At 36.3% G+C, this 23540-nt stretch overlaps 1 pseudogene; it reads right to left on the bottom strand.

The window, feature by feature from the left end:
- Nucleotides 1–19682: 19682 nt before the first annotated feature.
- LOC149243727 (uncharacterized) lies at nt 19683–21184 on the bottom strand (annotated as a pseudogene).
- Between the last annotated feature and the right edge of the window lie 2356 nt (nt 21185–23540).

Below are 23540 nucleotides of genomic sequence, written 5' to 3'. Positions count from 1 at the left end.
AAACTTACCATTTAATCATTTCTTTTATTTTTGAATAAAGCAAAATAATAATCAAGACCTTTTTGGGAAATACTAAAAACTCACGTTTTCATATATAGCACTTCTAAAAAACCCACTAAAGGAACTTTATAAAAAACCTCCAAAGTCAAGCAGAGCGTTTAAGATAAGGGCTCCATGGTCTAAATTATGATAAAATCCAACAAAAAATGGAAGTCCTTAAACATTTTAGGCTTAACACTCGCATCGCATAACACGAGCCATAAAGATTTTTCTATTAAAAATGATATAGCAAAAGTTTGCGAGTTGTGAAATCGTGATAGCACTTTGGATTTTATCACATTGCATTTCGAGTATTCAAGCAAACACTTTGCACCTATCATAAGCTGATTTTGCGATATGCGATTTGCTCTCGGAACCACACTGTAGAGTATTAAAAGCAAATATTTCAAGTCCATCAAGTCTATTGCCTAAGATGAGCCCATTAAGTAACCATACATGAGACAACTAATCGACAGCTCGCATCTCACATCTCACAGACACACAACAGGAGGTAAGAATGTTGAAAGGCACACCTTGCGATATTGTGATCTGCAATATTGCTTCGCAAATCGCACAATCGCTATCATCACAATATAATGGCTGGCTACCCTAAAAAACTTTCATCCCATTTTTCGATGCAAACATTTATGAGCAATAAAGCTAAGTCATAACGAATCATTAGTGGGAATTAGTGGTAAATAACTGCATTTATGTATGAAAAACCATTTAGCTTGATACGATATCTTGTTACGTGCATTCAAATAATGCTTATTTTACCACCTTTACAAGTTATCTGCATTATTTCATTTTTACGTTCATCTTTGAGTATCCGATAGCTTTTATGCTTCATTTCAGGAAAAAACCCGTAGAGCAGAGCATTGAGAAGAATGGGGAAGAAAGGCAAGGTTGTAGCCTCTTAGAAGACAGAGATGACTCCCCTGTTCACAGACACCACATGTAGTAAAGAGGGAGGAACCTCTACATGGGAGACTATGCACAACATACTGGAGGAAGAACAACCGAGGATTATGGAAACAAATATTATAGTTGATGGTCAAGATTCCTCAAATGCTTCCATGCAAGAGACAACTTGCTCATTTTTACATCGCATAGCTGCTCGGCCGAAGATAATCCCTTATACCGATATGGTAAAATGGGTTATTGATGAAGCAGATGTTTCAAACAGACAATTCAGGATGAGAAGCCAAGGGGCCATCAGATCTTTCACCCCGGAAAATTTATAGCTTACGTACCACCTACTAGAGCCATCAGTCATCTACAACAGGAAATTCGTGGAAAAGTTTGTTAAAGAGAAAAACGACCCAACGGATTGCACCCACGCCTCGTCAAATAATGAAGAAAAGATCAAGAAAGACAAAAATGGTATGTACACTACTGCATCTATTTGTCCCCCTTATAGTTTTGTTGCGGCTATGTTATGTCGACTGTTTGGTAGACCTGATAGTACCAAGTTCTCCCCGGATTGGTTGTCGTTAATTGAAGCAGTCATTAACGCAACTATTATGAATTGGGCCCAAATCTTGTTAGATAATTTAGCAAAAACAATTATCGAGTATAGAAGGAGAAGAAGCATTGCTTCGAGGGTTTACCCTCCATTTTTTATGAGCACCTATGTTATGGATGCTATTTGTTTTAGTTCAAAGTTCCCCATCATGGGATGGAAATGGATTGTTCAGAATCCACTTCCCATTCACGTCTACCACAAGGTCATGTGGGAATCCAATTTTCAACCACATTTTTTCAAGATTTTCCATGGAGTTATGCTCCCTATTTATAAGCGGCTGTATAATCGAGACGCCCCCAGATTTTCCCAAGAAGCTGAAGTTGACATCCTCCCAGTGGCCAGATGGTTCGGGGAGGAGACATTTACATATATCAGAGTTTTTGGTAGCATCACCTCCCCCCACATCCTCCCATATTTTGTTCCAGATAAATTGATGGATAGGGAAATAGCCTACTAGACAGCTACTGAGGGAGGAATGAGCCATACATTGAAAGAGTTAAAGAAGGCCATTTGGTCTACATTCCCTGTATAGTGTGGAGAATTTGCACTACACAACCTAGGACACGCGCTCAAAGAAGAAAAGAACATACTATCTCTGCAATTACCCAAATTCCCTGGACGACAATATGACCTGTTTGGAACAGTCAAGAATTTCACCACCATGGTGAAAATAAAAGTATTCACCAATGAGGAGGATGCTTTTGATGATATATTTTTGCAGAAAAAACACCTTTTTAGGGGTGAAACATATGGCCCAACTACTTTTTGACCATGAAGGCCTGAAAAAGTTTTACAGTTACAGAGAAAGAAGGCTCGCAACGGTCCCATTGGACCAATTGTTAATTGAACCAATAAGGGAGCCTACTCCCAACGTGACTATAGAAGGTGACTCCAAAGAAAACTCCAAATCTGATTTTGGAGTAGAGTCTCAAGAAAAATCTATCAGAGAATCATGACATTCATCAAAGAATGGTAAAAGCAGGAGAATCAAGGATACGACCCAATCTACACAGAAGATAGTTGAACAAGATTCAACTAGCAAGCAAGTTTAAATCCCTACTACCTCTGCACAACCAATAAAACCCATGGTAATTGATTTAGAGGAAGAGTGGGATAATTTTAATAAAAGTCTTAATATAGAGGAACAGGTACCAGAGCTACAAACACTACAACACAAGACATCTCTGGAAATTACGATGCAAATGAACTAGAAGTGGGGCATACCCCTCTCACCCCCACCTCTAAGATAATTCTGAAAATTGAAGAAATACACCCTCTAGATGTATTCTATAGCCCATAGCATAAGGACGTGGTGAAAAGGAAAAAAAATAAAAGAAAATTGGACTCTATAGCTACTACTACCCCTGAAAACGAACTAATGGATATTCTATGGAAGGACTCGCCAGTTGATCCATTCACCAACTTAACTAGACTCTCGCAGTTTGCAAGTGCTTATGCTATAGTGATCATAGATAAAGTAATACAAGTCCAAATGTTGCTTAGATAAGGAAAATAAAATAACGTCGCTCGAGCAGCAGTTACAACAATTTAAATCCGACCAGCAGGCAGGGATACAGTTGGCCAAGCTTCAATAGGAATTTGAAAAGATGCAAATAAAACATTGAATCAGCGTAGCCAAGAAGGAAGCACAGGTGCAGGCGATAATTGATCTTCATAAAGATGATCCAAAACTTAATTAATTTATCACCGAAGCACTCACACTTAATTCCTAGTTGACACATCAGAAAGAATTACTGTGCTAGAAGATTTCACACTGGAAATCTTATTGGGAAACAAGTGATAAACTGACAAGTCAAGTCGTAGAAATGCGACTTGAATATGATGAGATCTTTAAAGATGTCTCTGATCACATCACTTGGAAAAATACATAGGAGGGGATAAGAGCCAACCTGCCCAAATTAGAAGAATCACATAAGGAAATTATGTTTGCAAGCTGGGATTCTCGGCTAAAAGAAGCAGAAAAGGAAACGACAAATGCATCGGTAGCAACAAATATTATCATAGAAAATATAAATGAGAATTTGCATGGTGCCAATCTAGTAGTAGAGTCCATTCCAAGGTTCCTTCCAAATGCAAAACAACTCGATCAACAATGGAAACAGGCAGTGGAAGACAAAGCAAAAGTGATAAGGCAGATGACCAGGCTAGACTGGGAGGCATATTGGCAACATTTGGTCAAGCCTCATAGCCAATGGATGACCCTGCGATGCCTAACCACCTCTGCCGAGAAAATGCCGCCAGCTCTAACCTATGTTTTATTCGATGGATAGTTGAAAGTTGAAGTTGGCTGGCCTACATAGCTAAAGCCTATGGTGGATATCTATGACCTGAAGGATCGAATGGAGCATACTTAGTCACTCTGTTTGATTTAATTTTGATTTTATTTTTGCATAAATTGAGGCAAGTCGTTTAAATCTCCTCAACTATTTTTGTAATAATCTATTTTTAGCATTATAGTTTTAGTATTTAAACCCCTCTCATGCATTTAGAGAGGGGTCCAGAAATTTTATCAGAAACATTCTTCAGAACATACACTTATGCCCCTTTGAGGAAGTTCTAGTGGAATTAATGGAACATGATTTATTTTCTACTTGATTTAACATCTTCTACTGAAATTTCACTTCTGTACTCTTAGATGATGTTGGGTGACTTGAAAGTAGATCAATATTGCTGGAGCATATGAGTAGGATGTATTATTAATGGTACTTTTATCTCTTAATTCCTTTTACTTATAGGTCAAGCAATAACTTATCTTCAAGTTGTTTATGTATGAAAATTTGAATTGTTGATTGCCATCAATGCACTCTTGTATGATGATGATCTATAGTTTATGCTGAGTACATGAATGATTTTTATGCAATATATCTCTCACAATCATTTCAGCTAACTTTTTATACGAAACAATTATTATTAAATGGATTCACTTCTCATTGCAATTGAGTAATCTTTATTATCAATTACTTTTAGACATTATTGTAGATCACATATGTCACGTTACTCCCGGGATAGTTATATTTAGATAATGTTTTAGATTAGAATAAACTACACATGATTGTTAGTTTAAATTAGATTAGTTTTAGGATAAGCATTAGTCCAAATCTCAAACATCACCCCATTTTCACAATCATAAAAATAGATTGGGAAACTGGCCCCATCATCCTCAGTCGGAGCCACTAATCCAAACGGAAAAGGAGCTGCAAACCAAGGTCTGTACCGGGTGGTTATCCCCCATTGTTGAGGCAACAATTTTCGGGCCTTCAACATATCCTTAGGCTTCAGAATGCTTTGGCCAATGGACTAGCTTTTTCAGCCAACACTTGAAAATTACCTCATCCAAACAAACAATACACAGTTGAAGTAAAGCATCGCCCTGCAGTGCCTGATAACATGAGATACTAGCGATTTTTTGGGAATGACAAGAAGATTGAAAAATTTTGCAATCAAAAGATGAATTTGAAGACTGCAACATAGATTTGGAAAGTGAAATAGACAGTCAAACTATTGTACATAGTGATTTAGAACAAACTGTTGTCTATGAGGAGAAATATCATGTAAATAAAACTGTACAAAAAACTAAAATACATAAGGACCCAGAAAAAGAAGAATTCAAAGTACTACAACTTAAAGATAATGTTCTCCCTATAGGACTTGCTCCTTTAGAAGAACTGTTTGATTTTAATGATGTTGCTAGAAAACCAAAAATAGAACTCACGGGGACAAACCTAGAAGAATGCTATATAGGTAGTGAATTGAACCCCAAATCATAAAATTGTCAATATCACTACCCCTCATGGCCAAAAGAAAATATATATCTATATTCAAATAATTCATAGATGTCTTTGCTTGGAGTTATGAAGATTTGAAAGCTTATGATACTAGCATTATACAACACAAAATTCCACTCAAAGAAGATCAAAATCTATTTAAACAGAAGCTTTGCAGGATAAACCCTGTTTTAATGCCTTTGGTTGAAAAGGAAATAAAGAAGATGTATGATGCTAAGATCATAGTCCCGATAAGATATTCTAAATGGGTATCCAACATAGTGCCTACAAGAAAGAAAAGTGGTGAAATAAGACTGTGCATTGACTTTAGAAATTTAAACAAGGTTTCTCTCAAGGACAACTATCCCTTACCAAAGATGGATCATATATTGCAAAGGGTAGTGGGTTCTAGTAGGATTTCCTTATTAGATGGTTTCTCAGGATACAATCAAGTCTTAGTACATCCTGATGATCAAGATAAAACTACTTTCACTACCCCTTGGGGAACTTTCATGTATGTTAAAATTCCTTTTGGATTAATGAATGCAGGTGCCACTTTTCAGAGAGCAATGGACATTGCTTTTTCAGAAGAGATTGGATATTTCATTGTAATTTATCTCGATGACATCACAGTATTTTCAAAAACTGATGAAGAACACTTAGCGCATCTAAGAAAGGTATTTGAAAAGTGTAGAAAGTTTGGTATTTCACTTAATCCTAAGAAATCATTGTTTGGCCTTGAAGAAGGAAAGATTTTAGGCCATATCATATCCAAAGATGGAATTAGGATTGACCCTAGTAGGATTGAAGGCATCCTAAAAATTAGTCATCCAAGAAACATGAAAGAAATTCAGTCTTTTATTGGGAAAATCAATTTTTTGAGAAGATTTATACCAAATCTGGTCGAATTACTCAGGAATATAACAAACATGCTTAAAAAGGATACATAAATCAAATGGAATGTGGAAGCTAAGAAATATTTTGACCTAGTTAAACATGCATTAACACAAGCTCCAGTTTAAGCAGCCCAGATTTCACCAAGGATTTCATAATATTTTTTTTTGCATCTGAACATACTATTGCTGTTGTTTTATTATAGAAAAACAATGGTGGACATGAACAACCAATAGAATTCTTTAGAAAAGCTCTAAGAGACACTTCTTTGAAGTACAATATCATGGAAAAACAAGCATTTGCTTTAGTCAAAGCAATCAAAGATTTCAGGGTTTATGTTCTACATTCTCATATCATTTCTTATGTGCCCAATGTAGTGGTCAAAGACATTCTCACTCAAAATGGACCAGATGGGAAGAGAGATAAATGGATAGCTATGATATTGGAATATGATATAGAAATCAAGCCCACCAAGTTGTTCAAAGGACAGGTATTAGCCAAATTAATGGCAGAATCAAATTTCAATGCTTTAGACATCAACATGTTGTTTGGTTTGGATGATCTTGAGGAACTGGCGACTCCACCCATAGATGAGGCATATCTAAATTACCCCTGGTATGCAAACCTTTTATATGTTATTTTCAATTTAAATGCTCCTCCTAGATTATCTAAAACAAAAGCTAGATTTCTCAAATTGAAAGCTGTCAAATTTTGCATTGTTGGTAGCATATTGTATTGGAAAGATGTTGGAGGTGTTTTACTCAGATGCTTGTTAAAGGATGATGCTGATAAAGTTATGCAGAAATTCCATGAACGTGAATGTGGAGGCCATCTTTATTGGAAGGAAACTACAAATAAAATCCTTAGAGCTGGTTAATATTAGCATACATTATTCCCATAGATCCATAAGATGGTAATCATTTGCCACAAATGCCAACTTTTTAAGGAAAGAGAAAATTGTTACCCCTACCTTTAAAACCCATCTCTGTTGAAATCCATTTCCAGTAATGGGGATTTGATTTCATTGGTGAAATTCATCCTCCATCTTATGCCCAACATAAATGGATCCTAACTGCAACTGATTATTTTACCAAATGGATAGAAGCCATTCCTTCAAGAGCTGCTACTGATTCTGTCATAATAAAGTTCCTAGAAACCAATATCCTTTCTAGATTTGGCTGTCCTAGGAAACTGATCACTGATAATGCAACAACTTTCAAGTCAAAAAAGATGGTGGATTTTTGTCACAAATATCATATCTCTTTGGGAAATTCAACAACTTATTACCCTCAAGGTAATGGGTTAGTTGAATCTTCTAATAAAATTTTGGTGAACATTATTAAGAAGATATTGGAGGACAATAAGAAGTCATGGCAGAACAAATTGGTCTATGCATTATGGGCTAATAGATTGACTACAAAGAAATCAATTAGCATGTCCCCATTTCAGTTGGTTTATGGTATAGATGCATTATTTCCTACTCCCAAGGGAGTACCAGTTATGAAGATCATCCAGGAGATACAAAGTGAACCTAATGATATCCAAAGGAGGATATATCAGACCATTCAATTACAACAATCCAGAGAAGAAGTTTACAACAGAACTCAGGTTGTCCAAGAAAATATAAAGAAAATTTTTGACAAAAGAACCAAGGCTGATGATTTCAACATGGGGGACAAAGTGTTAAAGTGGGACTCAAGAAGAGAAGGTAAAGGAAAACATGGTAACTTTGAGAATCTTTGGAAGGGTCCATATATCATTTCAGCTTTTAGAGGAAATAATGCATTTTTCCCAAAGAATTAGATGGAACAAAATTATCAAAAGGTCCTGTCAATGGTAGGATGTTGAAACATTATTTCTCATAAGCATAGAAATCTCTTCACTCCATTGTAAATATCACAAGTTTCAGTTTTTTTAGTAGTTTATTTGATAAAAGAAATCAGATTGAAGACAAAACAGATTTTAAAGACTTAAGGCTACTAGTCATCTTCTCTTGACACTTCAAGCTGAGAAGTGTCATCCCCAGCTGGAGCCACTGTTAGGGTCCTATAATTTATAGGATCTTAAGGTGATTAAGCATTTCACAGTTTGCAGGTTTCAAATTGTTCATAGATTTCAATTTTCAATTAATTTCATAGAAAAGGAGGAAAAAGAAATGAAAAGAGGCTATAAGAGAAAAAGAAAGAGAAAAAGAAAACCCCAAAAATTGTTCAAATCATACAGTTTAAGCATGATTGAACAAATTTCAATTTATGTTGATAGGTTAGAAAATAAAGAATTGCCAAATAGTTAAATCTTCGCAAATCAGTAGCTAGGTAGAAATGGAATTTGGTCCAACTATTTAATCTGGACAAAAGAGGAGAAATAAGTGATAGAGTAGGTTAGATCTTAAAAGAAAAGAGATGAAAAAGAAAAAAACAATGAAAGGGTCTACAAGTCTAAAAGCACCCTATAAATGGAAAAGAACAAAAAATGCTAGGATAGAGAATAAGGGTAGGTAGAATCAAAGAATAAAGAAAGGGCATCAAAGGACCTTCTTAAAAAATTAGAAGAGATTTCCTAAGGTTCGAAGAAAATTCGATCTTTCTCAGGTCAGATAGCAAAATTTGCAAGGAAAAGGGGCTTATGACACATTAATAATCAGCCCCCCCCACCTTTAAACCTTATTTATTTTCCCTTTCATATTCCTATAGTCTGCTCCCATTCATAACCCAACCCCACCATGCACTCACCTGTCACGTCATCGTTAACCAACCCACCATATTTTCCCTCATCTCCATTCACTCTGCCCGATCGAATGGCCCACGTCTTTATTCGGCCCCCCTCACCATCTGAAAGTTAATCTCGGGGGGGGGGGGGGGGGGGGCTCCGAAGTTTGTGGTTTTCGCTCCCCTACGTGTCGTGCTATTGTGAGTTCACACCCCCCCCTTTCATATCGCCTACCGCTCCATAGGCCCCCAGAAACATTTTATCCGGTACCATCCAAACCACTCACCTAAGCGACCATTGAACACTCGCCACCTCACTGCGCCAAACCGTCCCATCCATCTAATAATTCTAATTCCCGCCATTGAGCCATAAATGAGGCCGGGCCATTAGCCAATGGACCCATGCCAAATTAAGCCAATCCAATGGCCTGATTTCAAATCATAAAACCACCAAATTTGCGCTGAGTTCAAACTTTAAATGTTATTGTTCACTTGCAGGCACTTCCTCCCACTCCATTCATCTATTGCAGAGAACGCAAAGCAGAGAAAGAGAAGAACAACATAGTCCAGGATTACAAATTTTCAAGCAGTGATCACCAATTCCTATTCATGAATCCCATTTCTGTTCAAATCCCTTTCTTTCTCTCTCACTAAAAATCCCAATTATTTCATCCTTTTCTATTACAGAGTAAACAACGATAGCACCTAAGCAGAAAGAACCAGAAATATTCAACCCAGTGGTGCACCCCCCACTAGATTTAGATCATTTACCATTATCTGACAGGGATTTCAAGATCCATGAAACCCTCTCAGAATTTGATCTGTTTAATGTATATTGCTAGTGGGAGGACAAATTCATGGAGGAAATGGATGACATAGGCCTGTGGGACACCAACCTGCCTTTCTATATCTTCCCTAAAACACAAAGTTGTCCAGAACTGATCAAGAAGTTCCATTCATGTTACAACCCATAGTAAAGAGTAGTGGTGGCCCCAACAGGACATATTTTATTCACAAATGATGCTCAGTCAATCATGCAGATGATGCAAGCCCCAGTTATTGAAGGAGTTGTTCCTTTTTCACATGAAGTTTTTATTGGAATGTACCAGAAACTTGATTTCTCCAAAAGAGCTAAAACATTAGAGCTTTTCATGGCTGATAACACACCTCTGCCAATAAAAAACCCTCCTTATTCCTTCTTTGTTTTCCCTGATAGGACGAGACAAATTGCCTTAGTTCTTTCCTACCTACTTCGCTATTATTCTAATCAATGGCTTGATGAAGCTATTATAGCTTTCTTATCTATCCTCTCCACTAAATCCAAGCCCTCAATCATTTTCAACTTCAACCAGTTTCTAGTAGATGTAATTCATGAACAACTTGTCAACTTTTTCACAGAAGAAGTTTTTCATTATTCCTCAGTGTTGGTTTACATGTTTGTGTATTTTCAGGCAAACAGGTTTCAATTTTCATTGAGAAAAATGAATGATGAAGGTGAGCCTCAATCAGTGATATTTTGGACAACCTTGGTTATGAAAGATCAAAAGGATTTCAGTTACAAGACATTTGTGGAAATGTTTGTACACCCAGCAATGAGCCTCCTTAGTGGAACTGTAGAACCAAGGATAAGTGAAGACATAAAAAGAATTATGCAACTGTTTGATCAAGCCAAAACTGGTGATTGGTACTTGTACCAAAACTACACTGAAATAAGAGTGTATGGTTGTGAATTGGCCCCCTACAAGATACCAAAGTTCCTCCCCATGAGGATATTTGCATTAGAGCATATTAGACAGATGATTAGTGCAGATGAGATGCATCTTGTAGCAGCCAAGAAGAAATCCCAATTCAGGATCAAGTCCAAAAGTGGTCCCTTCATTTGAAATAACAAAGTTGCAGGAGAGGAGGCAGATAGAAGACTAAGAGAGATGAATTTCACCCATAGCTTCACTTGGTCTTATGACCCTTGGGGTATTATTTCTAAGAAGAGGGTGGAAAATAAATCCACGGCCTATATCCACACTCAAAGGCCTGAAATCGAAAAATACATGAACCAAACAGAGTGGATGCCAGATACATTATAGGAGGTCGAGGAGAAGGTAATCTCCTCATCCAGTCCACAAACCCCAAGGCCACAAGAGAAATAAACTACTGAAGAAAGGTCTGAAAAAGGAAAAGAGCCAAAGCAAGGAATAACATGGAAGAGATCCAGAGAAGAGCAATCACCAAGCACTGATATTTCCATAAAAGAGTTCAGATTGAAGTACATAAAGAAAGCCAGAAAATAACACATGGATATAGATAAAGGATCACCACCACAGGCAGTGATCAAAATAATTGATATTCTAGATTCTTCACCAGCTGGAGGACAATCATTTCCTTCTACTCCAACTTCAAAAAGACAGCAAACTCTTCAAGTGTCCTCATCTACAAAGGTGACTAAAGAGAAAGAAGAAATTATATTTGATACCTTCATGGAAATCAAAATTAGGAATGAAATTCTCAAGAAGAGCACTTATGCTCAGTTTTGGAAGCAGAGTGCAACTGCACAAGGAAGACTTCTCTCTGCCTTTGACTCAAAGAAGGGAAAATTGCATATGGAATTTTTCGAGTCACAAACATTTGAGCCTAAAACTGCAACAGACTACAAGCAAACTTCATTTGAGTTTGATGTCAAAAATGTGCATCCAATTGATCAGCTAGAGATGCACAAGCAAACAGGTGAAATGATTTCATCTACTTTGACTAGCACTTCCATGAATTTTTTTAAAATGCAGGTAGCCCTTTCAAATGCTCAGTCTCAATTGAAGATGGAGAAAATTGCATCATTATCAAAGGACGCCAAGATTAAGTCTTTGGAAGACTTAATAATAAAAATTGGGTATGACCCTTCAGATACCAAGGTAGCTGAAGAAGTGATAAAGAAGAAAGAGCTAGACATTGTCGCTCTGAATAAGCAGCTCAAGCTACCTGCTACGAATGACCCTCTATCCAAGGAAATAGAGGAAACATAGAGCATAAAATCTCACATGATGAAACTTATAATAGAGCAGTCCATCCAAATTATTTTTGAGCAGAAAGAGTTACTAGAAAAAGCCAAAGAAGCCATTTCAGCCACCAACACAGAATTGGGAGATATGCCAGAGACAACAAACATAATTATCAAGTTCCTAAATGCAAGAGACAAATATGAGCTGGAAGACTTGGGAGTGGCCGCCAGGACAGAGACCATACTAAAAGTCAAGAAGGTGTTGACAAAGAAGAGTTTAAATGTCCAACTGAAGGAAAAGTGCCAAGTTTTAGAGCTGATAGTAAACATGTTTTTTAATAGAATTCAGCCTCTTCACCAAAAGGGTCTTCCCTCTTTGTTTGTTATAAATGACAAACTCATGGACAGAGGGGATTATGTCCAGAAGCTTCAAGGCATAGCCATAGATGCTGTAAATATGTCAAACATCAAAGGAAGCATAACAGGAAAAGCTTTACTAGAAGCAATTAACAATCAGATTTACATTCAACATGAGCTAAAGCATGTATTCTTGGTCAAGCCATCATTTGCCAAATACATTGATGCTGATGAGGTGTACCGGAGGTTAATCAAAATCAAGATCCTTGAAGGGGAAGCGTGGAGTGACTTATGTGACTACCAAGAAGAACGAGACAAAGATGACTAGAGTAGTCATACATGTTTGAGTCGGCACTAGCCACATTAGCAAAACCACTCCATTCTAACTAACACTTCAGGCAACAGCATTCCAGAAAAGGAGTGACACCCGTCCCAGTCTTCTTAGTGTGGCTACTCTTTAGCCATATTAGTCATTTTTTCCTTCACTGTAATAAATAATAGATTTCCAAGTGTACAAGGCAAATCGTTTTAGCTTTTGTTTAAATACCCTATGCATTGGGAGTATTAGGGGTTGGAACCTAGTCATCTGAACTATTTTTCTATTTGGAGCATCGTAATTTCGAGTTGGAGTATCAATAAAAGGAAGGTTTATAGGATACTTGATCTGTTCTAACCTAGTGATGTTTTTCTCTTTGTGTTTAATGTATTTATGTTTACTTATACATGCATTTTCACTTCTCATTGTAAAACAAAAATTAGTTTAAGATATGCTATTGGAGCACCTTAATGCTATTTGTATTTACAATATTTGTGTTTTCTTCTGAAGTACGATTACAAAATAATTAAATTCTTTGTAATCCCTAATATCATTATATGTCGTTCCATTTAACATTCTACTTTAAAAGATCTAGTGAGGATAGTTAGCTTGCACTATAAACGCTCTGTAAAATTGATGTTACCACCTAGCCTGTGACTCCATCGCCCAATGGAAAATGTTTAAAAATGATCTTTCTCTAACCAAATGAACAAACAAACAAACAATATTTTCATTCTTAATATCTAGCCTAAAATATTCCAGCACTAAAAACAAAGTTAAAACATAATTGTATAGAGAGAGCCCTCTCTGGGTCTAGGAAGGCTAGGTCTTGCACTCACAAGTGGTTTGATGTATCTTTTGTGAATTTTGTCTTGCCAATCTTCAAAATCACAAAACGATAACAGACCCCTCAGAGCTCATGATGGAGAATGCACATATTAGGGTATTGTATTCTTGCTACAATAGGCATGGCGTCGTCGAGAAAATAGTTTTCTTAATTGGAGCACTTAGGGTCCCATACCAAGGGGAGCTCACAACTATGAGTGACTAAAGGTATAGATGGGGTCGACTTATTCCCCTTCCTGCAAAGATTTGCTTGGATTTTCAAAGATTCTTGTCTAGGGTGCAGAATAGCGACATAAAACTTGTCTCTGTGGGTGCCTTAACAATTAAGGTTTTATCCAAGAATGGTTTATCTAATAAAAAGGCTCAAAGGGTGATTTATTCTATGGTTTTGGCATTAATATGCTTCATAGGAGATGGTTTGGGGAAGAAATCAATGAATCCCATGAAGGCTTGCGAGGGTACAGGTGCACAGATTCTCTATCATTGATGATTGTGTATGAATGTTTTAGTGTGTCAAGTTGTTGCGATTGGAAGTTTTCTCCCAAGTTGAACAGTAATATTCAACCATCTCTGTCGCCTAATTTCTATGAATGTACGACTTCATTTTATTTGGGTCTAACATGTAAATTAAATTCGAACCATATATGGGTGTTGACAAAACCTTTTGCATCTTTCTTTTCCTCTGGAATGGGAATGGATACACCACAATTTGTGGGAATCAATGCCCATATCAATTTTTTATAACATTTAAATGGGTTTAGCACAACCTTTTGGGTCAGGGGTTCAAACACAGTTAATCAATAGAAACAGAGCATTAGTTTTAAATGGGGTATTCATGTACCTTTACAAAGATTGCAATGTGAGGGGAGGGTTCCTCAAAACATTGGCCAAATTAAAGACTATAACATACAAAGGAACTCAATTGTTGTACTAAATCTGGGGTTGAGTGGTGGTGCTCCATATACCAAATATCAAAAGAAACAACCACCTCTTTTAAAGATAGAGTGATAGGGGAAAATTCCACCTCTGTAGAACAAATTAAAAACACATAAGGCCCATACATCATTGAACAAATGGAACTCCCTAGATCCATGCAAGTTAATAATCTATAGGTTAATTCCCTCTTTTCTACCATGGAATCAAAGGTGATTATATGCAGGTTTAATGGCTTTTGAATTAAATTAGAAGATTTACATCAATGAATATTCACCTCTTGGACAGTACACTGTGACATTTACTTATGCTTCAAAGGCTTCTTTATTATTTATTTTGATACACTAAAATATTAGAATTTTATATTAAATGAAGGGCCCTAGTTTTGGGGCAATGTTGGGCTCTTCACAACTCCATGGTTTCTAGAATTTGACCCAATCAATATGGTGGTCTAAAAAATGTTGATCTCGATGAGGCTCCCAAATCTTCCTCTTCCCTTTTGGCACCATAAGGTTCTAGAGGATATTGGGAATACCCTAGGAAAATTTTAAAAAGGGACTCTATAAGAACAAAGAAATGCATTTTCACATTTGCTATAATATGTGTGGAGATCGACCTTAGCAAAGGTTTACCGAATCACATTAATTTAAAACACAAATATCTTTAGTGGTCTCAAGTCTTGGACTACGAAAACATGACATTTTGATGTAGGAATTGTTTCCAAACAAGACATTTGCAGAACAAATGTCCATAGATGAAGAAAAACACAAAAAATAAAAGGACAAATAAGCCAAGAGTATGGTAGTTTATTGAAACACATCTATCTTAATATGAAGATGATGAAGCTATGGATAATTCAGCCAAAGAAGAAGGAGGCTCACAAGACAAAAATGTCATTGCCTCCCCTAAACAGAATGGGACATATATAGTAGCACTCGTGAAACAAAAAAATCAATGAGCAGTGACCCAGATGGAGGATGAATCACAGGGTACGAAGCGTGCCCATTTATCAGAAAGTTTAGATTCTGATAAAGAACAAACTCCAAATTTAATGTGGGCATTTTGGCTTTGGTTCTAGTGAGCTACAACTCCAATGTGTGGCAACAAGTCCATAAAAAGAGAGGGAAGAAGGGGAAGATAAGTGATGTCCACATTACTTGATCTTCCCCATTGTATTTTTATTATTGCTTTTTTTTTAGTATGTAAGCATATAATAAACAAATATTTTGTTTCTTTCTTTCCACATATAGATATCCTTGACAAATGCACACATACTGTGTGTATATATGAAATGTATTTTCTTTTCAATATGAAGGAAACTATGGGTTTCTTTTAGCATGAAAAAAAATAGACATCTATTACATGATACATTGTTTAAACTAGCAATTGCACCAAGAGGTGCAAAGGAACGCCGAAAGGAGGAGTGGGGAATGTGGGAGGTAATAACGAAGAAAAATATATGGAGTTAATGATTAAAGTGGAAATTAAAATGGGATTGGAGTATTTTATATATGGCTTAGTTTGATTTTTTTTAATTACTATTTTTTTAAAATTGTTAATATGTGTATTATTTTATTGTGTTTAATAGCATTTTGAACATGATAGTAATTTTTATTTTGAAGTTGTTGTCCCAAATTTTAGAGTTGTTTTTATTTATGTCAACCATTGTTGATGGCATGTGAAGTCACTACTATTTTAGGATAATTGGCCATGAGAGAAAGTGTTGCCATAATCAAAATGACAATAGCAATTAAGTTTTCCTATTGATTTATCCTTTGCAAGATCAAGAATTCTAGGGTTAATTTCTGATTGATAGTTATATACATAAGAGCCATATGTTATCTTCATTTAGTAGCGAAAATGAGATTTTTATGTTAGTCACATCCTATTGAAAATATTGTTACAAAGAGTTTAGTCTTTGTGGGAGATGTTATGGTAGTGTGCCCTAGCCTCGGTGGTGAGATATTTCACTGCGTAGAGTTATTATGACAACATGTTTGGTAAATGAGTTGACAGTGAACACGAGAAATGTTGAAGAGTCGTACTCTAGCTTAATTTGCTAGAGAAAATGAGTTTTTTTTATAGAAAAACAATGGGAACTGCACAACTAGCACATAGGATTTTATATTGTTTAGGTTTTCATGCGAAGGATGTCTCATTTATATGAGGGTCTATTGGCATGGGATTTTGACCTACATCAATGCATACAGATATGTTGGAATAAAACCCTAAAATCACAGTTTCCACTTTCTATTGATGAACCCTATGAGAGACTGAGATGTGCAACTATAAAGAGATAATGGATGTGCACAAACTTCAATATAGAATCTAGAAATGCATCACAAGGTTACAATATCAATCAAATATATAAAACCATGAGTAATATTTTTTCATTAGATATTATCAAAATATTATTATTACAATGATAAAACAATACGTGGGAACGTGAGAAATAGATTAAAAATAGGGTAGAATAATCTCATAGCACATCCCTTAGATCTCATAGTCAACTGAATGGCATAACTGCAACAACGATTTCCACCGAGCTCTCCTCCCTCCCCCAGTGTATCCAGTACAATTGCATGTGCTAACGTCATGGACAATCCTGAAAGAGAATAACCATGTAAAAATTTACTGGATCTAAGACCAGTACACTAAGATATTAAGTATTGATATTTTCGCCAACACACAGGGACATTAGCCATTGGCCAATGTACTGACCCACGTGTGGGATGTGCACAAGAAAATTGAACTACAACATGTCCTAAAAAGAGAGTGCCCTATTTCTTATCTCACATTCAAAGAATGGGAAATGCTTATACAATTCTTGCCTTTCTCAACTTCAAAAAGTGGCAAAACATCCCTTTCGGTTGCTATGCAGTAAGTACTAGGCACAACTTCAGCATACATTTCTATAACAATATTGATGTCTGCACAACATATCTTCCCTCAAATTAACATGGTCAGATTTTTTGCATTTGTTTTTTACTTAGACCACGAGGAAGGATTTGTTAGCCAAGGCAAAGGGTAAAAATTGAGAAACAATTACACATTTACATGAATTTTTTGACCCAGTAGGATTGGATCTAATTACTCTTGCAGTGAGAGGCCCAGATAGCCATTCAAAGAGCTGGTACTGAAATTAACAAGTTCCTTCAACAAATTAATAACAGATTGTTTTACATCGTATGGTATGGATTGCTCATTTTTCTTAGCATTCAAACTAATTGTACAAAGCAATTTAGCAACATCTTCCACCCTTAAAATCTTAGAGAAATTTAGCAACATCTTCCGCCCTTAAAATATTTACTTTATACACCTTTGCAAACAGAACACTGCATGTTTCCTTCATATTGTAAGGGCGGAAAGCCTAACCATATTCAAATGGAGAATCAAAATCAACGATAAGAATTCAATGTGACAAAGTACTGCATTATAATAAATTCCTAACTAAAAATAAATAACTCAAAAAAAAAATATTACAATGTGATAAAGTACTGAAAAATAGTAGATGGAATACAAATCAACAAGTTGAAGCATAAATTCAGAGAAAATTAGACCACAAAACTCAACTTAGAATGCCCTAGTCAATACTGAAGAGAAATCATAATTGTTTTGTAGCAATAACATCCTTCTTTTCAACACTTGGACAACCCAGCAGTGCAACTTTTCTCATATCACTACCAAACAACAACCTTCCAAAGAAATATATGCTAACCTCTGTAGAATAGTGACCGATTAAACTCACAACATAGTTAATAAAAATCAATGCAAAGAAGCATATACCAAACTGGAGAAGTTAAATATGCAAACCTTTTGAGGTTATTACAAAATTGTACTCTGTGAAAATGCTTTTTCCTTAGTTTCTCTCAAAATTATGGTTAAAATAGAATAAATAAAACCTAGCATTTCGAGAGATGCCTATGAGTTAAAAATTGAAATGTAAGATATCACAGGGAAAACACTACAACTCAACATTTTCGAGAAAGAACCTTTAATTAGCTATTGAAATCATAGTAATGCTTCTCAAGCCAAAAGGTCACTTGGGATAATATAAGTTGCAACAACTTTGCTGGACTTCTATATTTATTACTCTCTAACATGCCCTCCATGCAATAGCTCTGCTTCTGAAAAAGAAACATAACAAAGGATGCTAAATATTGTATACTTAATATCTTTCTCATGTTTACATGGATGCACGGTACCAACAAAGGGTAGAAGAGGGGAGGAGACATTGTGGGAGAGACTGGATAATCAAGGGATACCTAAGCCATGTTGAAATGTCTTTGTTTTTGCAGCACAACTTAAACAAAAGCCAATCAAGAATTGGCATGCCCATGGGGGACAACAGTCCCTTCTGAAACTACAAGGGAACCTGATGTTCTTGGCAAGGAGGATGGATTCTTACTCTAAAAGTGCTAGTAGGTTAAGTAGGTACTAATGCTGCTTAACCTAATCTACTTTTCCTGCTTAAAGTTTTGCTTTGCAATTGAAAGGCCCAAGCTGTCCATGACACTAAAGACCTATAAAAGAAATCCCAAAGGTGCATTTAATTACAAACTACATAGTTATATTGCTTTAGAAGGTTGGCATCACAATCTTATTTTTCCAAGCTTACCTTAGACAAATTACAACCAAACCATAATAGGTAAAACATAGACTTATTGTTCATCAATAAATCTTTGTGTGTAACAAAAAAGTGTCATTGGATAAACACTTAGTTGATCCTCACAATCGCTGCCTACAATTTATGTTTTTAACCTGTGAAATGAATATCATACAACAAATCTTCCCAATAGATTTGCAAAAAATGGCCTTGATTATAAGACAATGAGCTGTTAAACACAAAGATGAAATGATTATGAGATATAATGAATTTATTATTCAAAATATCTACAAATATAGAAGTAAATACAAGAATCCATTCTCACTGTCTTGAATGATTGTGCCAAAACTCATTCCATGTAGGTCACCTTTAAAACTTGTATAGGAAGGCCACTAATGGCCGCAATGACATACAAACCTACAAATGTAGGCTTTATACAAGATTTTCAAAGCAAATCTTACCATATCATTGGAAACAGATAGCCAAAGTAAATCTAACATTAATCGCAATTGTAGAGCATCTTTCCAGCAAAACTCTCCCCAAAAAATTTGCAATCAATCTATCGACATTTTATAGAGTACAAAGACTTAGCTGGGATCCGATGAATTAATGAGAAAATAGTCTGCATAATGACAAACATGGAAATAGTGGGAGAACTTGGATATTTGTCCATGCCTAGCCACATCAATCTAAATTGTTGTCTGAACTTTCCACTACCTTTAGACCCCTTGGCTTCTGCAGTAGAAATGTAACCAAAAATATGGAATGAATTGTGTCTCCTCATAATTTGAAAAGGTTGAACGCAATCAAAGAAAACACTTTCCAAACAAGAAAGGCCTACACTAGAAGTAACCCAAATCTACAGATGAAATACATATGGTTCATAAAATCATTATAAAAAAAGGCTAGAATAGAGAAACAAGGATAAAACAAACCTTCTTAGTACATTTTTTCTCTCTAACTTTGTAGTGTCCCCTTGCTAAATTCGAGACTTCTAGGAAAATAATTCTATGGTAACAAAAACAAAAAAACATGTTAGATACAAAACCTCCTTCCTTCCATGCTTGTGTACATAAAGAAAACAAAATGACAATAAATTGACAACATGTGTCCACTATCTTTCCTACCCGGAGAACCTTCTCAACATATTTGGGCCACTTTTTGGGTCATTGGGAAAGCTTTCTAACTTTCATGATAAGAAAATCATCCTCCTTTTTCTTTCCTAGACAATTGCAACAAAATTCTTGGCCATTCAAATGTTTCCATATCTATCTTCTTTGGAGGCACATAGACCTCTATATCAGACACCATGTCCACTACCTTTCTTGTCTGTATAACCTTCTACACATATTCAGGTCGCTTTTTGGGTCGTTGGGAAATCTTTGTGCCTTTCATGATAAGAAAATCATCCTTATTTTTTCTGGGAAAATTGCAGCAAAATTCTTGGTTATTCAAATGTTTCCATATCTATCTTCTGTAGAGGCACACAGGGCTCTGTATCATATGTTGTGGAATTTTGGGCTTCATCAGATACTCTAGTGGCCCCAATGGCATTTGGATTGAAGAAACAAACTGCTTCGGCATGTCTCTCTACAGGAGATGATGAATCCCTATAAACCTTTTGCTGAAGACCCTTGTTTAGAAGGTGAGCACCATTTAAATCTTAGTAATTCCTGGTACAATCATATTTTAGTCTATCAAATACAGAAATCAATTGGGCATGTCTAATGACAAAGGTAAATCCAAAAAAAGATAATAAAAAAACTTGAACCAAGAAACTCTCAACGTATATATTAATAATCAATGACTGCATGGTACCAACCCAATCTCTAAATTTAAATTGAAGAAAATTAGTTGTCAGTTTATGGAAGTGAAAATCAACTAGCCTTTTGATGAATCCATGGCTATGTTCCCAGAGCGGAGTCCAAGGAATTAAAGTGGTGCTCCTTGAATAAACTGTTACATGGGATTGCACAAGAACTTTGTGTTTTTCAAATTTAGAAGCATGGCTTTAGGCTTGTATGGATTTCCTACCCTGAATGCTAGAGTCCTCCATCAAACTTTTAGATTCAGTTCTGTAGCCTAGAGGCCTCTTTTTTCTTACACAAATGGAAAAACACATCGCCGCCTTCCTTGGTATCACTGGAGGGTTGATTCCAACTTTTTAATATCTCCAAGAGTTCCATTATCGATGGTAAAATTTTCACAACCCCTCAATGAAAGATGTTTCAGTCGAGTTAAATTGCCAAATGAATTGGGAAGTGTGAGAAAAGAGGAAGCATCTTTCAAATACATGAGTTGTAAGTTATTTGATTCTCCAAATGAAAGAGGTAGCGACACTAATTTTGAGAACCCTTTGAAAATTAAGTATTTCAAAGAGTGCAAATAATGAAATTCGTCCGACAAACTTTCAACGGTGACTACTTTGGAGTGATTCCATATAGTGATCCTTTGGAGGTACTTCAACTTCCCTATAGACCTTGGAATCTCTAAGAGGGGAGACGAAATATTTAACTCTTTCAGATCGAGATGCAACATCTGCAATGTTGACATTTCAACATAAAATTGTAGCCTACAAAATGAGAAACTAAGTGAAGAAGGATAAACACACACATATTTTTGTACTTTAGATTGATGTGATTGATGTGGCCACAATCTATTTAAAGTGCTTCTCTGCATTTTCAGAACTCTTAACTTCATCATCAGAATCGAGTCAAGCAAGGAATAGTGGGAAAATCCATACCAACGAAGCCGTATAAAATGCAATTTCTGGTCCCTCAATATGTTTTCTAAATGACCTTCTTCAGTTGCAAATTCCTAAAATGGAAATTACTTAATAGAGGCCTGATATTTGACCTTCTAATCCATGATATTTGTGAAGTTGGGGTATTTGAAAGGTCAGGATGTTTATCCGTGAAGAAATCAAGGGAGGAACTAACCATACTGATCCATGATATTTGTCAAGTCGGGGTATTTGAAAGGTCGGGATGTTTATCTATGAAGAAATCAAGGGAGGAACTAGCCATACTAATTCTGCTAACCTCAGATATTACTTGTTCATTTGATCAAGAAAAAAAGTCTACAGTGAACCAATCATTAGGGGAATTCTGAGGTCTAAAATGGGCCTCCAAAGAAATTCTTTTCTTAGGAGGCCCATTTTCTTACGAGTTTCACTTCCTCTATTGGACCAATACTTTCCTCTAATTTGGTTTGGTATCTCTCACAGTTCCTATTATCTTCGGCCGATGCATGTTTCCTCAGACACTTTCTCTATGCATCCATTGTCATTTTATATCAGCGAGAATGATTTCCACACTGAAGTTGGCACTTGGCCAATGGTTATTGCATGGTAGTAACATGGGTAAATTTTATATGATTTTGACACAATGAAACCTGCTAAGGAAGGCCTTTCAAATTCTCGTAACCATTCTCAAGATGTACCTAAGGGTTTCCAACCCCATTTGAAGAAAGCTAAGGAGTACGTGAGATCAGCTTATGCTACTTGGTTTTAGGTCAGTTCATATGTCCAACAAACTCTTCAGGTACATCATCTCACCCCTATGTCCATTGCACTGCCTGTTATTGTGTCTACCATTCTACCTGCTACTGTTTTTACTCCCTTGTCACTAGGTCAAGTCCATAGCAGTCCCTCTACCTCCACCTTCAACAACCTTGATGTTGAACTAACAGTCACAGATTCTGCAATTCCCATTTAAGAAGAATCACCTCCATCCTCGCATACAGCATCCGAAGAGACGCCTAGTTCATCTATAGCTACTTTATCTTACCGTCTCGATTCACCTGTTGCTCTTGATGAACTTGCAGAGATGGAAACTGACTCTGCCATTATTATTTATGCTCATATGTCTACTACTATTACTTCCCCACCATTGACCATTATGTCTCCTATTTCCACTCTGTCTCATCCATCATCGTCCACTACTCCACTCATTTCAGCAAAACAAGTTGTCGACTTCATGAAGGATATTAAACAAAGTTGCCAAGTAATTTCCCTTGCAGCACAATAGAATGACCTCATCCCTTTCATTACAGCCCTTGTTTTGCATTGAATTGTGCAGAACCAAAGGGCCATTATTCAGCGAAAAACTTCACCGGAAGATCAATCAGAGTGGTCAGTTGTTAGTGGAAAACCACTACAATCTAGACTCCTGTTGGCCGATAGAGTTGCGGTATACATTCTTATTACATGGTATTCCCATCATCTAGTTCATTTTATTCATGCCTTTGTTTCTTAGTTGGAGCACTGTTTGGTTCAGACAGAGACTAGGTGCACTGATCTTCAGGTCACCTATGAAGAACAACAACATTAGTTGAATGTTGCCTCAGTAGTACAAATGCAATTATGTTTTGAGAAGGAAGGATTAGAGACCTAGGTTAGTGTGGTTCATTCTCAATTGCAATCTCTATGGCCTACTCTTGCTCCATATGCTGCTGAACAACCTAAAGATTTTGCCTCTTGTTCCCCTGCCGAATGTTGTACTATGGTTGAAGCGGCATGTCAACAGCTTGTGTCCAAGCATG

The sequence above is a fragment of the Pinus tabuliformis genome, chromosome 8, assembly GCF_031772625.1.
Source record: "Pinus tabuliformis cultivar Carrire ecotype Pingquan chromosome 8, CPIR1, whole genome shotgun sequence".
Classification (NCBI taxonomy): Eukaryota; Viridiplantae; Streptophyta; class Pinopsida; order Pinales; family Pinaceae; genus Pinus; species Pinus tabuliformis.
Note: the sequence above shows the minus strand (reverse complement) of the source record. Positions and strands in the feature narration are given on the sequence as shown.